Genomic DNA, 15,000 nt, shown 5'->3' with positions numbered 1-15,000 from the left:
AGAGCCGGTCGTGCGGCGCGCGAGGTCTGCTCTCTTCACAAGAGGCTTTATTAGGGAGTGCTAAGGCAAGGTTCTGTGCCCTCCACCCTCATCGCAACACCCATGGGAGCCTCCGGTCGTCAATAGACCGCCGCACCGGCCTCTGACTGACTCTCAGAATGGACGGAAAGAGCCGGGTAAGCCTTTCAAAAGATTCGACCACGTGCCGAAAACTTTAGACTTCCGTGAGCTCTCCGGCTTGCACCGAGACCCGAAGTCGACGTGCTAAGCACCACGGGACCCCTTTCGCCTGCAGGTCCCGAGCCGCCTTTATTTGCTGTTACGAGCATCGTGTGCCCCATACCTGCGTGACAAGCACCGCAGGGCGGCAGAGCCATCGCACTTAGCCGGGTGGCAGAGGAGGACCAGACTATTCACAGATAGCGGCCCAACGACTCCCAGAGCCGGTCGTGCGGCGCGCGAGGTCTGCTCTCTTCACAAGAGGCTTTATTAGGGAGTGCTAAGGCAAGGTTCTGTGCCCTCCACCCTCATCGCAACACCCATGGGAGCCTCCGGTCGTCAATAGACCGCCGCACCGGCCTCTGACTGACTCTCAGAATGGACGGAAAGAGCCGGGTAAGCCTTTCAAAAGATTCGACCACGTGCCGAAAACTTTAGACTTCCGTGAGCTCTCCGGCTTGCACCGAGACCCGAAGTCGACGTGCTAAGCACCACGGGACCCCTTTCGCCTGCAGGTCCCGAGCCGCCTTTATTTGCTGTTACGAGCATCGTGTGCCCCATACCTGCGTGACAAGCACCGCAGGGCGGCAGAGCCATCGCACTTGGCCGGGTGGCAGAGGAGGACCCGACTATTCACAGATAGCGGCCCAACGACTCCCAGAGCCGGTCGTGCGGTGCGCGAGGTCTGCTCTCTTCACAAGAGGCTTTATTAGGGAGTGCTAAGGCAAGGTTCTGTGCCCTCCACCCTCATCGCAACACCCATGGGAGCCTCCGGTCGTCAATAGACCGCCGCACCGGCCTCTGACTGACTCTCAGAATGGACGGAAAGAGCCGGGTAAGCCTTTCAAAAGATTCGACCACGTGCCGAAAACTTTAGACTTCCGTGAGCTCTCCGGCTTGCACCGAGACCCGAAGTCGACGTGCGAAGCACCACGGGACCCCTTTCGCCTGCAGGTCCCGAGCCGCCTTTATTTGCTGTTACGAGCATCGTGTGCCCCATACCTGCGTGACGAGCACCGCAGGGCGGCAGAGCCATCGCACTTGGCCGGGTGGCAGAGGAGGACCAGACTATTCACAGATAGCGGCCCAACGACTCCCAGAGCCGGTCGTGCGGCGCGCGAGGTCTGCTCTCTTCACAAGAGGCTTTATTAGGGAGTGCTAAGGCAAGGTTCTGTGCCCTCCACCCTCATCGCAACACCCATGGGAGCCTCCGGTCGTCAATAGACCGCCGCACCGGCCTCTGACTGACTCTCAGAATGGACGGAAAGAGCCGGGTAAGCCTTTCAAAAGATTCGACCACGTGCCGAAAACTTTAGACTTCCGTGAGCTCTCCGGCTTGCACCGAGACCCGAAGTCGACGTGCTAAGCACCACGGGACCCCTTTCGCCTGCAGGTCCCGAGCCGCCTTTATTTGCTGTTACGAGCATCGTGTGCCCCATACCTGCGTGACGAGCACCGCAGGGCGGCAGAGCCATCGCACTTGGCCGGGTGGCAGAGGAGGACCAGACTATTCACAGATAGCGGCCCAACGACTCCCAGAGCCGGTCGTGCGGCGCGCGAGGTCTGCTCTCTTCACAAGAGGCTTTATTAGGGAGTGCTAAGGCAAGGTTCTGTGCCCTCCACCCTCATCGCAACACCCATGGGAGCCTCCGGTCGTCAATAGACCGCCGCACCGGCCTCTGACTGACTCTCAGAATGGACGGAAAGAGCCGGGTAAGCCTTTCAAAAGATTCGACCACGTGCCGAAAACTTTAGACTTCCGTGAGCTCTCCGGCTTGCACCGAGACCCGAAGTCGACGTGCTAAGCACCACGGGACCCCTTTCGCCTGCAGGTCCCGAGCCGCCTTTATTTGCTGTTACGAGCATCGTGTGCCCCATACCTGCGTGACGAGCACCGCAGGGCGGCAGAGCCATCGCACTTGGCCGGGTGGCAGAGGAGGACCAGACTATTCACAGATAGCGGCCCAACGACTCCCAGAGCCGGTCGTGCGGCGCGCGAGGTCTGCTCTCTTCACAAGAGGCTTTAGGGAGTGCTCAGGCAAGGGTCAGCCCGCAGCCTTCCTGGCAACACCCAGGGGAACCAGGCCACTCGCGTCTCTCGCCTTCATTTTCGACACGAGCGCCTGCGGAGGGCCACCACCCCCTCCGATTGTCAAGAGACCTCCGCACCGGCCTCTGACTTACTCTCAGAATGGACGGAAAGAGCCGGGTAAGCCTTTGAAAAGATTCGACCACGTGCCGAAAACTTTAGACTTCCGTGAGCTCTCCGGCTTGCACCGAGACCCGAAGTCGACGTGCTTAGCACCACGGGACCCCTTTCGCCTGCAGGTCCCGAGCCGCCTTTTATTTTTGTTACGAGTATCGTGTTCCCCAAACCTGGGTGACGAGCACCGCAGGGCGGCAGAGCCATCGCGCTTGTCCGGGTGGCAGAGGAGGACCAGACTATTCACAAATAGCGGCCCAACGACTCCCAGAGCCGGTCGTGCGGCAGGCGAGGTCTGCTCTCATCACAAGAGGCTTTAGGGAGTGCTCAGGCAACGGTCAGCCCGCAGCCTTCTTGGCAACACCCAAGGGAACCAGGCCACTCGCGTCTCTCGCCTTCATTTTGGACACGAGCGCCTGTGGAGGGACGGCCGGAGTCAACGTGGGGTTTGCCCGCCCTCCAATAGTGTCAAAAGACCGCCGCACAAGTCTCTGACTGACTCTTAGAACAGACAGAAAGAGTTTGTCAAATCTGTCAAAAAATTGACAAAGTGTCAAAAATTCGACTTCCAAGAGCTCTCCGGCATGCACTCATACCTGTCATTAAAGTGCTATGCCCGTGGAACCGTTTTTCGGATGCCTTTCAGAACGGTCCCGCGCCGCCATTTTGTTCTAAAAATCGTGTTCCCATATATCTCCGGGTACCCCGCCAACCTCACTGCGGAAAAACTACAAGTGGCACTGAATGGGTCTGAATTCCAAATTTGACTGCATCGGTCTGGAACTCGGTCCGGTCAAAACCGTTTGGATTTTTCTCGGTCCGGACTTCCGCGACAGACAAAGTTAAAGTTTTCGGGCTGCAGGCACAAAACGACAGCTGGCCATTTGCCGGGCTCAATTCACCCAATTCCTCCGGCACTTCGGAGCACATGTTCGGTGTAAGTTTGCGAATCTTTCCCGATGCTGCAGCATTTTCCTCCGCTGACACTTAGAATATTTTTCACACTTTGCTGAAAATTTTTCTAAGTGTTTTTTTCCAAGTTTTCCTGGTTACTGATTTCTTCTTTTTAAACATTTTTCTAAGTTTTTCTGGTTACTGATTTCTTCTTTTTAAACATTTTTCGCAGTTTGTCTGGTTACTGATTTCTTCTTTTTAAACATTTTTCGCCGTTTTTCTGGTTACTGATTTCTTCTTTTTAAACATTTTTCGCCGTTTTTCTGGTTACTCATTTCTTCTTTTTAAACATTTTTCTAAGTTTTTCTGGTTACTGATTTCTTCTTTTTAAACATTTTTCTAAGTTTTTCTGGTTACTCATTTCTTCTTTTTAAACATTTTTCTAAGTTTTTCTGGTTACTCACTTCTTCTTTTTAAACATTTTTCTAAGTTTTTCTGGTTACTGATTTCTTCTTTTTAAACATTTTTCGCCGTTTTTCTGGTTACTGATTTCTTCTTTTTAAACATTTTTCGCCGTTTTTCTGGTTACTGATTTCTTCTTTTTAAACATTTTTCTAAGTTTTTCTGGTTACTCATTTCTTCTTTTTAAACATTTTTCTAAGTTTTTCTGGTTACTGATTTCTTCTTTTTAAACATTTTTCTAAGTTTTTCTGGTTACTCATTTCTTCTTTTTAAACATTTTTCTAAGTTTTCCTGGTTACTCACTTCTTCTTTTTAAACATTTTTCTAAGTTTTTCTGGTTACTGATTTCTTCTTTTTAAACATTTTTCTAAGTTTTTCTGGTTACTCATTTCTTCTTTTTAAACATTTTTCTAAGTTTTTCTGGTTACTGACTTCTTCTTTTTAAACATTTTTCGCAGTTTGTCTGGTTACTGATTTCTTCTTTTTAAACATTTTTCGCCGTTTTTCTGGTTACTGATTTCTTCTTTTTAAACATTTTTCTAAGTTTTTCTGGTTACTCACTTCTTCTTTTTAAACATTTTTCTAAGTTTTCCTGGTTACTGATTTCTTCTTTTTAAACATTTTTCTAAGTTTTTCTGGTTACTGATTTCTTCTTTTTAAACATTTTTCTAAGTTTTTCTGGTTACTGATTTCTTCTTTTTAAACATTTTTCGCAGTTTGTCTGGTTAATGATTTCTTCTTTTTAAACATTTTTCTAAGTTTGTCTGGTTACTGATTTCTTCTTTTTAAACATTTTTCTAAGTTTTTCTGGTTACTCACTTCTTCTTTTTAAACATTTTTCTAAGTTTTCCTGGTTACTCATTTCTTCTTTTTAAACATTTTTCGCAGTTTTTCTGGTTACTGATTTCTTCTTTTTAAACATTTTTCTAAGTTTTCCTGGTTACTGATTTCTTCTTTTTAAACATTTTTCTAAGTTTTTCTGGTTACTGATTTCTTCTTTTTAAACATTTTTCTAAGTTTTTCTGGTTACTGATTTCTTCTTTTTAAACATTTTTCTAAGTTTTTCTGGTTACTCACTTCTTCTTTTTAAACATTTTTCTAAGTTTTTCTGGTTACTCACTTCTTCTTTTGAAACATTTTTCTAAGTTTTTCTGGTTACTGATTTCTTCTTTTTAAACATTTTTCTAAGTTTTTCTGGTTACTGATTTCTTCTTTTTAAACATTTTTCGCAGTTTGTCTGGTTACTGATTTCTTCTTTTTAAACATTTTTCGCCGTTTTTCTGGTTACTGATTTCTTCTTTTTAAACATTTTTCTAAGTTTTTCTGGTTACTCACTTCTTCTTTTTAAACATTTTTCTAAGTTTTTCTGGTTACTGATTTCTTCTTTTTAAACATTTTTCGCAGTTTTTCTGGTTACTGATTTCTTCTTTTTAAACATTTTTCTAAGTTTTTCTGGTTACTGATTTCTTCTTTTTAAACATTTTTCTAAGTTTTTCTGGTTACTCACTTCTTCTTTTTAAACATTTTTCTAAGTTTTCCTGGTTACTGATTTCTTCTTTTTAAACATTTTTCGCAGTTTGTCTGGTTACTGATTTCTTCTTTTTAAACATTTTTCGCAGTTTTTCTGGTTACTGATTTCTTCTTTTTAAACATTTTTCTAAGTTTTTCTGGTTACTGATTTCTTCTTTTTAAACATTTTTCTAAGTTTTTCTGGTTACTGATTTCTTCTTTTTAAACATTTTTCTAAGTTTTTCTGGTTACTCACTTCTTCTTTTTAAACATTTTTCTAAGTTTTTCTGGTTACTCACTTCTTCTTTTGAAACATTTTTCTAAGTTTTTCTGGTTACTGATTTCTTCTTTTTAAACATTTTTCGCAGTTTGTCTGGTTACTGATTTCTTCTTTTTAAACATTTTTCGCCGTTTTTCTGGTTACTGATTTCTTCTTTTTAAACATTTTTCTAAGTTTTTCTGGTTACTCACTTCTTCTTTTTAAACATTTTTCTAAGTTTTTCTGGTTACTGATTTCTTCTTTTTAAACATTTTTCGCAGTTTTTCTGGTTACTGATTTCTTCTTTTTAAACATTTTTCTAAGTTTTTCTGGTTACTGATTTCTTCTTTTTAAACATTTTTCTAAGTTTTTCTGGTTACTCACTTCTTCTTTTTAAACATTTTTCTAAGTTTTCCTGGTTACTGATTTCTTCTTTTTAAACATTTTTCGCAGTTTGTCTGGTTACTGATTTCTTCTTTTTAAACATTTTTCGCAGTTTTTCTGGTTACTGATTTCTTCTTTTTAAACATTTTTCTAAGTTTTTCTGGTTACTGATTTCTTCTTTTTAAACATTTTTCTAAGTTTTTCTGGTTACTCACTTCTTCTTTTTAAACATTTTTCTAAGTTTTTCTGGTTACTCACTTCTTCTTTTGAAACATTTTTCTAAGTTTTTCTGGTTACTGATTTCTTCTTTTTAAACATTTTTCGCAGTTTGTCTGGTTACTGATTTCTTCTTTTTAAACATTTTTCGCCGTTTTTCTGGTTACTGATTTCTTCTTTTTAAACATTTTTCTAAGTTTTTCTGGTTACTCACTTCTTCTTTTTAAACATTTTTCTAAGTTTTTCTGGTTACTGATTTCTTCTTTTTAAACATTTTTCGCAGTTTTTCTGGTTACTGATTTCTTCTTTTTAAACATTTTTCTAAGTTTTTCTGGTTACTGATTTCTTCTTTTTAAACATTTTTCTAAGTTTTTCTGGTTACTGACTTCTTCTTTTTAAACATTTTTCTAAGTTTTCCTGGTTACTGATTTCTTCTTTTTAAACATTTTTCGCAGTTTGTCTGGTTACTGATTTCTTCTTTTTAAACATTTTTCGCAGTTTTTCTGGTTACTGATTTCTTCTTTTTAAACATTTTTCTAAGTTTTTCTGGTTACTGATTTCTTCTTTTTAAACATTTTTCTAAGTTTTTCTGGTTACTCACTTCTTCTTTTTAAACATTTTTCTAAGTTTTTCTGGTTACTCACTTCTTCTTTTGAAACATTTTTCTAAGTTTTTCTGGTTACTGATTTCTTCTTTTTAAACATTTTTCTAAGTTTTTCTGGTTACTGATTTCTTCTTTTTAAACATTTTTCGCAGTTTGTCTGGTTACTGATTTCTTCTTTTTAAACATTTTTCGCCGTTTTTCTGGTTACTGATTTCTTCTTTTTAAACATTTTTCTAAGTTTTTCTGGTTACTCACTTCTTCTTTTTAAACATTTTTCTAAGTTTTTCTGGTTACTGATTTCTTCTTTTTAAACATTTTTCGCAGTTTTTCTGGTTACTGATTTCTTCTTTTTAAACATTTTTCTAAGTTTTTCTGGTTACTGATTTCTTCTTTTTAAACATTTTTCTAAGTTTTTCTGGTTACTCACTTCTTCTTTTTAAACATTTTTCTAAGTTTTCCTGGTTACTGATTTCTTCTTTTTAAACATTTTTCGCAGTTTGTCTGGTTACTGATTTCTTCTTTTTAAACATTTTTCGCAGTTTTTCTGGTTACTGATTTCTTCTTTTTAAACATTTTTCTAAGTTTTTCTGGTTACTCACTTCTTCTTTTATAACATTTTTCTAAGTTTTCCTGGTTACTGATTTCTTCTTTTTAAACATTTTTCTAAGTTTTCCTGGTTACTGATTTCTTCTTTTTAAACATTTTTCTAAGTTTTTCTGGTTACTCATTTCTTCTTTTTAAACATTTTTCGCAGTTTTTCTGGTTACTGATTTCTTCTTTTTAAACATTTTCCTAAGTTTTCCTGGTTACTGATTTCTTCTTTTTAAACATTTTTCTAAGTTTTCCTGGTTACTCATTTCTTCTTTTTGATCATTTTTCTAAGTTTTCCTGGTTACTGATTTCTTCGTTTTGAACATTTTTCTAAGTTTTCCTGGTTACTCACTTCTTCTTTTCAAACATTTTTCTTCGTTTTTCTGTTTACTCATTTAGCACTTTCAGGCACTTTCCGATCATTTCCTCGTTCCCGATTTCACCCTTTAAAACGCTTTCGGGCATTTCCCTAAGTTTTGCGGTTCACTCGTTTGGGACTCACTGACACCTTCTCTAGCTTCCCTGCTCACTTTTTTCGTACTGTTGAGAAAATTCGAACCCTTTCCTTAACTATGCCGGTTACTGACTTCACCGCTTCAGACCCTTGTCCCCGTAATGAAAGATACCATTTCCCACCGTGGGAAATGCACGAAAATCGGACTGAACACGGGGGAGGCTCCCCCCTCGAAGGCGAGACCGTCGGCAGAACCGCCGGGTCAAACCCGGCTGAGCTACCCGGCTTACAAGTCTCAAAGTCGGTATGAGCAGTCACGTCCACCCCCATTCCCTTTTGGACCACTTCCCACGGTTCCAAATGCATGAAAATCGGCCTGTACACGGGGGAGGCACCCGCCTCGAAGACGAGACCGTCGGCAGAACCGCCGGGTCAAACCCGGCTGAGCTACCCGGCTCGGAAGCGCCAAAGTCGGGTTGAGCAGTCACATTCACTCCCATCCCCTTTTGGGCAACTTCCCACGGTTGGAAATGCATGGAAATCGGACTGAACACGGGGGAGGCTCCCCCCTCGAAGGCGAGACCGTCGGCAGAACCGCCGGATCAAACCCGGCTGAGCTACCCGGCTTACAAGTCTCAAAGTCGGTATGAGCAGACACGTCCACCCCCATTCCCTTTTGGACCACTTCCCACGGTTCGAAATGCATGAAAATCGGCCTGTATACGGGGGAGGCACCCGCCTCGAAGACGAGACCGTCGGCAGAACCGCCGGGTCAAACCCGGCTGAGCTACCCGGCTCGGAAGCGCCAAAGTCGGGTTGAGCAGTCACATTCACTCCCATCCCCTTTTGGGCAACTTCCCACGGTTGGAAATGCATGGAAATCGGACTGAACACGGGGGAGGCTCCCCCCTCGAAGGCGAGACCGTCGGCAGAACCGCCGGATCAAACCCGGCTGAGCTACCCGGCTTACAAGTCTCAAAGTCGGTATGAGCAGACACGTCCACCCCCATTCCCTTTTGGACCACTTCCCACGGTTCGAAATGCATGAAAATCGGCCTGTATACGGGGGAGGCACCCGCCTCGAAGACGAGACCGTCGGCAGAACCGCCGGGTCAAACCCGGCCGGGCTACCCGGGTTAGAAGCCCTAGAGTCGGGTTGAGCAGTCACAATCACTCCCATCCCCTTTTGAACCTGTTCCCACCGTTGGAAATGCACGAAAATCGGCCTGTACACGGGGGAGGCTCCCCCCTCGAAGGCGAGACCGTCGGCAGAACCGCCGGGTCAAACCCGGCTGAGCTACCCGGCTTACAAGTCTCGAAGTCGGGTTGAGCAGTCACATTCACTCCCATCGACTTTTGGGCAACTTCCCACCGTTGCAAATGCATGAAAATCGGCCTGTACACGGGGGAGGCACCCGCCTCGAAGTCGAGACCGTCGGCAGAACCGCCGGGTCCAACCCGGCTGAGCTACCCGGCTTACAAGTCTCAAAGCCGGGTTGGGCAGTCACGTTCACCCCCATTCCCTTTTGGATCACTTCCCACGGTTCGAAATGCACGAAAACCGGCCTGTACACGGGGGAGGGTCCGCCCTCGAAGGCGAGACCGTCGGCAGAACCGCCGGGTCAAACCTGGCTGAGCTACCCGGCTTACAAGTCTCAAAGTCGGGTTGAGCAGTCACGTTCACTCCCATCGACTTTTAGACCACTTCCCACGGTTCGAAATGCACGAAAATCGGCCTGTACACGGGGGAGGCACCCGCCTCGAAGACGAGACCGTCGGCAGAACCGCCGGGTCAAACCCGGCCGAGCTACCCGGCTTAAAAGTCTCAAAGTCGGTATGAGCAGTCACATTCACCCCCATTCCCTTTTGGACCACTTCCCACGGTTGGAAATGCATGAAAATCGGCCTGGACACGGGGGAGGCTCCCCCCTCGATGACGAGACCGTCGGCAGAACCGCCGGAACAAACCCGGCTGAGCTACCCGGCTTACAAGTCTCAAAGTCGGTATGAGCAGACACGTCCACCCCCATTCCCTTTTGGACCACTTCCCACCGTTGGAAATGCACGAAAATCGGCCTGTACACGGGGGAGGCACCGGCCTCGAAGACGAGACCGTCGGCAGAACCGCCGGGTCAAACCCGGCTGAGCTACCCGGCTTACAAGTCTCAAAGTCGGGTTGAGCAGTCACATTCACTCCCATCGACTTTTGGGCAACTTCCCACGGTTCGAAATGCACAAGATTCGGCCTGAACACGGGGGACGCTCCCCCCTCGAAGGCGAGACCGTCGGCAGACCCGCCGGGTCAAACCCGGCTGAGCTACCCGGCTCGGAAGCGCCAAAGTCGGTATGAGCAGTCACGTTCACTCCCATCCCCTTTTGGACCGCTTCCCACGGTACGAAATGCATGAAAATCGGCCTGTACACGGGGGAGGCACCCGCCTCGAAGACGAGACCGTCGGCAGAACCGCCGGGTCAAACCCGGCTGAGCTACCCGGCTTACAAGTCTCAAAGTCGGGTTGAGCAGTCACATTCACTCCCATCGACTTTTGGGCAACTTCCCACGGTTCGAAATGCACAAAATTCGGCCTGAACACGGGGGACGCTCCCCCCTCGAAGGCGAGACCGTCGGCAGAACCGCCGGGTCAAACCCGGCTGAGCTACCCGGCTTAAAAGTCTCAAAGTCGGTATGAGCAGTCACATTCACCCCCATTCCCTTTTGGACCACTTCCCACGGTTGGAAATGCATGAAAATCGGCCTGGACACGGGGGAGGCTCCCCCCTCGATGACGAGACCGTCGGCAGAACCGCCGGAACAAACCCGGCTGAGCTACCCGGCTTACAAGTCTCAAAGTCGGTATGAGCAGACACGTCCACCCCCATTCCCTTTTGGACCACTTCCCACCGTTGGAAATGCACGAAAATCGGCCTGTACACGGGGGAGGCACCGGCCTCGAAGACGAGACCGTCGGCAGAACCGCCGGATCAAACCCGGCCGAGCTACCCGGGTTAGAAGCCTCAGAGTCGGGTTGAGCAGTCACGTCCACCCCCATTCCCTTTTGGACCACTTCCCACGGTTCGAAATGCACGAAAATCGGCCTGTACACGGGGGAGGGAGCCGCCTCGAAGACGAGACCGTCGGCAGAACCGCCGGTTCAAACCCGGCTGAGCTACCAGGCTCGGAAGCGCCAAAGTCGGGTTGAGCAGTCACATTCACTCCCATCCCCTTTTGGGCAACTTCCCACCGTTGCAAATGCATGAAAATCGGCCTGTACACGGGGGAGGGAGCCGCCTCGAAGACGAGACCGTCGGCAGAACCGCCGGATCAAACCCGGCTGAGCTACCAGGCTCGGAAGCGCCAAAGTCGGTATGAGCAGTCACATTCACTCCCATCCCCTTTTGGGCCACTTCCCACGGTTCGAAATGCACGAAAATCGGACTGAACACGGGGGAGGCTCCCCCCTCCAAAACGAGACCATCGGCAGAATCGACGGGTCAAACCCGGCCGAGCTACCCGGGTTAGAAGCCTCAAAGTCGGGTTGAGCAGTCACGTCCACCCCCATCCCCTTTTGGACCACTTCCCACGGTTCGAAATGCACGAAAATCGGCCTGTACACGGGGGAGGCACCCGCCTCGAAGACGAGACCGTCGGCAGACCCGCCGGATCAAACCCGGCCGAGCTACACGGCTTACAAGTCTCAATGTCGGTATGAGCAGTCACGTCCACCCCTATTCCCTTTTGGACCACTTCCCACGGTACGAAATGCATGAAAATCGGCCTGTACACGGGGGAGGCACCCGCCTCGAAGACGAGACCGTCGGCAGAACCGCCGGGTCAAACCCGGCTGAGCTACCCGGCTCGGAAGCGCCAAAGTCGGGTTGAGCAGTCACATTCACTCCCATCGACTTTTGGGCAACTTCCCACGGTTCGAAATGCACAAAATTCGGCCTGAACACGGGGGACGCTCCCCCCTCGAAGGCGAGACCGTCGGCAGAACCGCCGGGTCAAACCCGGCTGAGCTACCCGGGTCGGAAGCGCCAAGGTCGGTATGAGCAGTCACATTCACTCCCATCCCCTTTTGGACCGCTTCCCACGGTTTGAAATGCACGAAAATCGGCCTGTACACGGGGGAGGCTCCGCCCTCGAAGGCGAGACCGACGGCAGAACCGCCGGGTCAAACCCGGCCGGGCTACCCGGGTTAGAAGCCTCAGAGTCGGGTTGAGCAGTCACATTCACCCCCATCCCCTTTTGAACCTCTTCCCACCGTTGGAAATGCACGAAAATCGGCCTGTACACGGGGGAGGCGCCCCTCTCGAAGGCGAGACCGACGGCAGAACCGCCGGGTCAAACCCGGCCGAGCTACCCGGGTTAGAAGCCTCAGAGTCGGGTTGAGCAGTCACATTCACCCCCATTCCCTTTTGGACCACTTCCCACGGTACGAAATGCATGAAAATCGGCCTGTACACGGGGGAGGCACCCGCCTCGAAGACGAGACCGTCGGCAGAACCGCCGGGTCAAACCCGGCTGAGCTACCCGGGTCGGAAGCGCCAAGGTCGGTATGAGCAGTCACATTCACTCCCATCCCCTTTTGGACCGCTTCCCACGGTTTGAAATGCACGAAAATCGGCCTGTACACGGGGGAGGCTCCGCCCTCGAAGGCGAGACCGACGGCAGAACCGCCGGGTCAAACCCGGCCGGGCTACCCGGGTTAGAAGCCTCAGAGTCGGGTTGAGCAGTCACATTCACCCCCATCCCCTTTTGAACCTCTTCCCACCGTTGGAAATGCACGAAAATCGGCCTGTACACGGGGGAGGCCCCCCTCTCGAAGACGAGACCGTCGGCAGACCCGCCGGATCAAACCCGGCCGAGCTACACGGCTTACAAGTCTCGATGTCGGTATGAGCAGTCACGTCCACCCCCATTCCCTTTTGGACCACTTCCCACGGTACGAAATGCATGAAAATCGGCCTGTACACGGGGGAGGCACCCGCCTCGAAGACGAGACCGTCGGCAGAACCGCCGGGTCAAACCCGGCTGAGCTACCCGGCTCGGAAGCGCCAAAGTCGGGTTGAGCAGTCACATTCACTCCCATCCCCTTTTGGGCCACTTCCCACGGTTCGAAATGCATGAAAATCGGCCTGTACACGGGGGACGCTCCCCCCTCGAAGGCGAGGCCGTCGGCAGAACCGCCGGGTCAAACCCGGCTGAGCTACCCGGGTTAGATGCCTCAAAGTCGGGTTGAGCAGTCACATTCACCCCCATCCCCTTTCGGCCCCCTTCCCACGGTTGGAAATGCATGAAAATCGGCCTGTACACGGTGGGCGCTCCCCCCTCGAAGGTGAGACCTTCGGCAGAACCGCCGGGTCAAATCCTGCCGAGCTACCCGCGTTAGAGGTCTCAATGTCGGCTTCAGCAGTCACATTCAATCCCATTCCCGTTTGGACCTCTTCCCGCCGATGGAAATGCACAAAATTCGGCCTGAACACGCGGGACGCTCCCCCCTCGAAGGCGAGACCGTCGCCAGAACCGCCGGGTCAAATCCGGCTGAGCTACCCGCGTTACAGGTCTCAAAGTCGGGTTGAGCAGTCACGTTCACCCCCATCCCCTTTCGGACCCCTTCCCACGGTTGGAAATGCATGAAAATCGGCCTGTACACGGTGGGCGCTCCCCCCTCGAAGGTGAGACCTTCGGCAGAACCGCCGGGTCAAATCCGGCCGAGCTACCCGCGTTAGAGGTCTCAATGTCGGCTTCAGCAGTCACATTCAATCCCATTCCCGTTTGGACCTCTTCCCGCCGATGGAAATGCACAAAATTCGGCCTGAACACGCGGGAGGCTCCCCCCTCGAAGGTGAGACCTTCGGCAGAACCGCCGGGTCAAATCCGGCCGAGCTACCCGCGTTAGAGGTCTCAATGTCGGCTTCAGCAGTCACATTCAATCCCATTCCCGTTTGGACCTCTTCCCGCCGATGGAAATGCACAAAATTCGGCCTGAACACGCGGGACGCTCCCCCCTCGAAGGCGAGACCGTCGCCAGAACCGCCGGGTCAAATCCGGCCGAGCTACCCGCGTTAGAGGTCTCAATGTCGGCTTCAGCAGTCACATTCAATCCCATTCCCTTTTGGAACACTTCCCGCCGTTAACAATGCACGATATTCGGCCTGAACACGCGGGACGCTCCCCCCTCGAAGGTGAGACCTTCGGCAGAACCGCCGGGTCAAATCCTGCCGAGCTACCCGCGTTAGAGGTCTCAATGTCGGCTTCAGCAGTCACATTCAATCCCATTCCCGTTTGGACCTCTTCCCGCCGATGGAAATGCACAAAATTCGGCCTGAACACGCGGGGCGCTCCCCCCTCGAAGGCGAGACCGTCGCCAGAACCGCCGGGTCAAATCCGGCTGAGCTACCCGCGTTACAGGTCTCAAAGTCGGCTTCAGCAGTCACATTCAATCCCATTCCCTTTTGGAACACTTCCCGCCGTTAACAATGCACGATATTCGGACTGAACACGGGGGCCGGTCCGCCCTCGAAGTCAACACCGTCCGCAGAACCGCCGGGGCAAATCCGGCTGAGCTACCCCGCCCCCGAACACTCAAAGTCCCTCTGAAGCCTTGCATTCGCCTCCTTGGAAAATTGACGTCAAACATTACCAAAATCGGGGGCACGAGCACTAAAGCTAAGTCTCACCCTTTCCCTATCCCTAACCAGGAACCGAACGCCCACCCTCAGCCTCACACCAACGCCGGTGCCACTCCAGACAGACACACCCTTCAAAACCACACCCATCCGGCCATGCAACTCAAAAAGGGTCCAAATTCAGAAACACCCCCTTCAAAAGGCACTCCATCCTCGGCCACACCACCGGGACATGCTCCCCTCGGCGATAATTAAGCCCCCACCACTATTTGAAGCCAACCGCAGCCGCAACTCGAACGGAGAAATCAGTAACCAATTCAAAAATGCGCTTGGTTACTGATTTCTACTGAGCCGAAAAAATTCTAAGTGTCGGTGGTTACTGATTTATACCAACCCGAAAATATTCTAAGTGTCGGTGGTTACTGATTTATACCAACCCGAAAAAATTCTAAGTGTCAGTGGTTACTGATTTATACCAACTCGAAAAAATTCTAAGTGTCAGTGGTTACTGATTTATACCAACCCGAAAATATTCTAAGTGTCAGTGGTTACTGATTTGTACCGACCCGAAAATA

The sequence above is a fragment of the Chiloscyllium punctatum genome, unplaced genomic scaffold (genome assembly GCF_047496795.1).
Source record: "Chiloscyllium punctatum isolate Juve2018m unplaced genomic scaffold, sChiPun1.3 scaffold_862, whole genome shotgun sequence".
In the NCBI taxonomy this organism is placed as follows: Eukaryota; Metazoa; Chordata; class Chondrichthyes; order Orectolobiformes; family Hemiscylliidae; genus Chiloscyllium; species Chiloscyllium punctatum.
The sequence above is the reverse complement of the archived record's forward strand: the minus strand, read 5'-3'. Positions refer to the sequence as shown.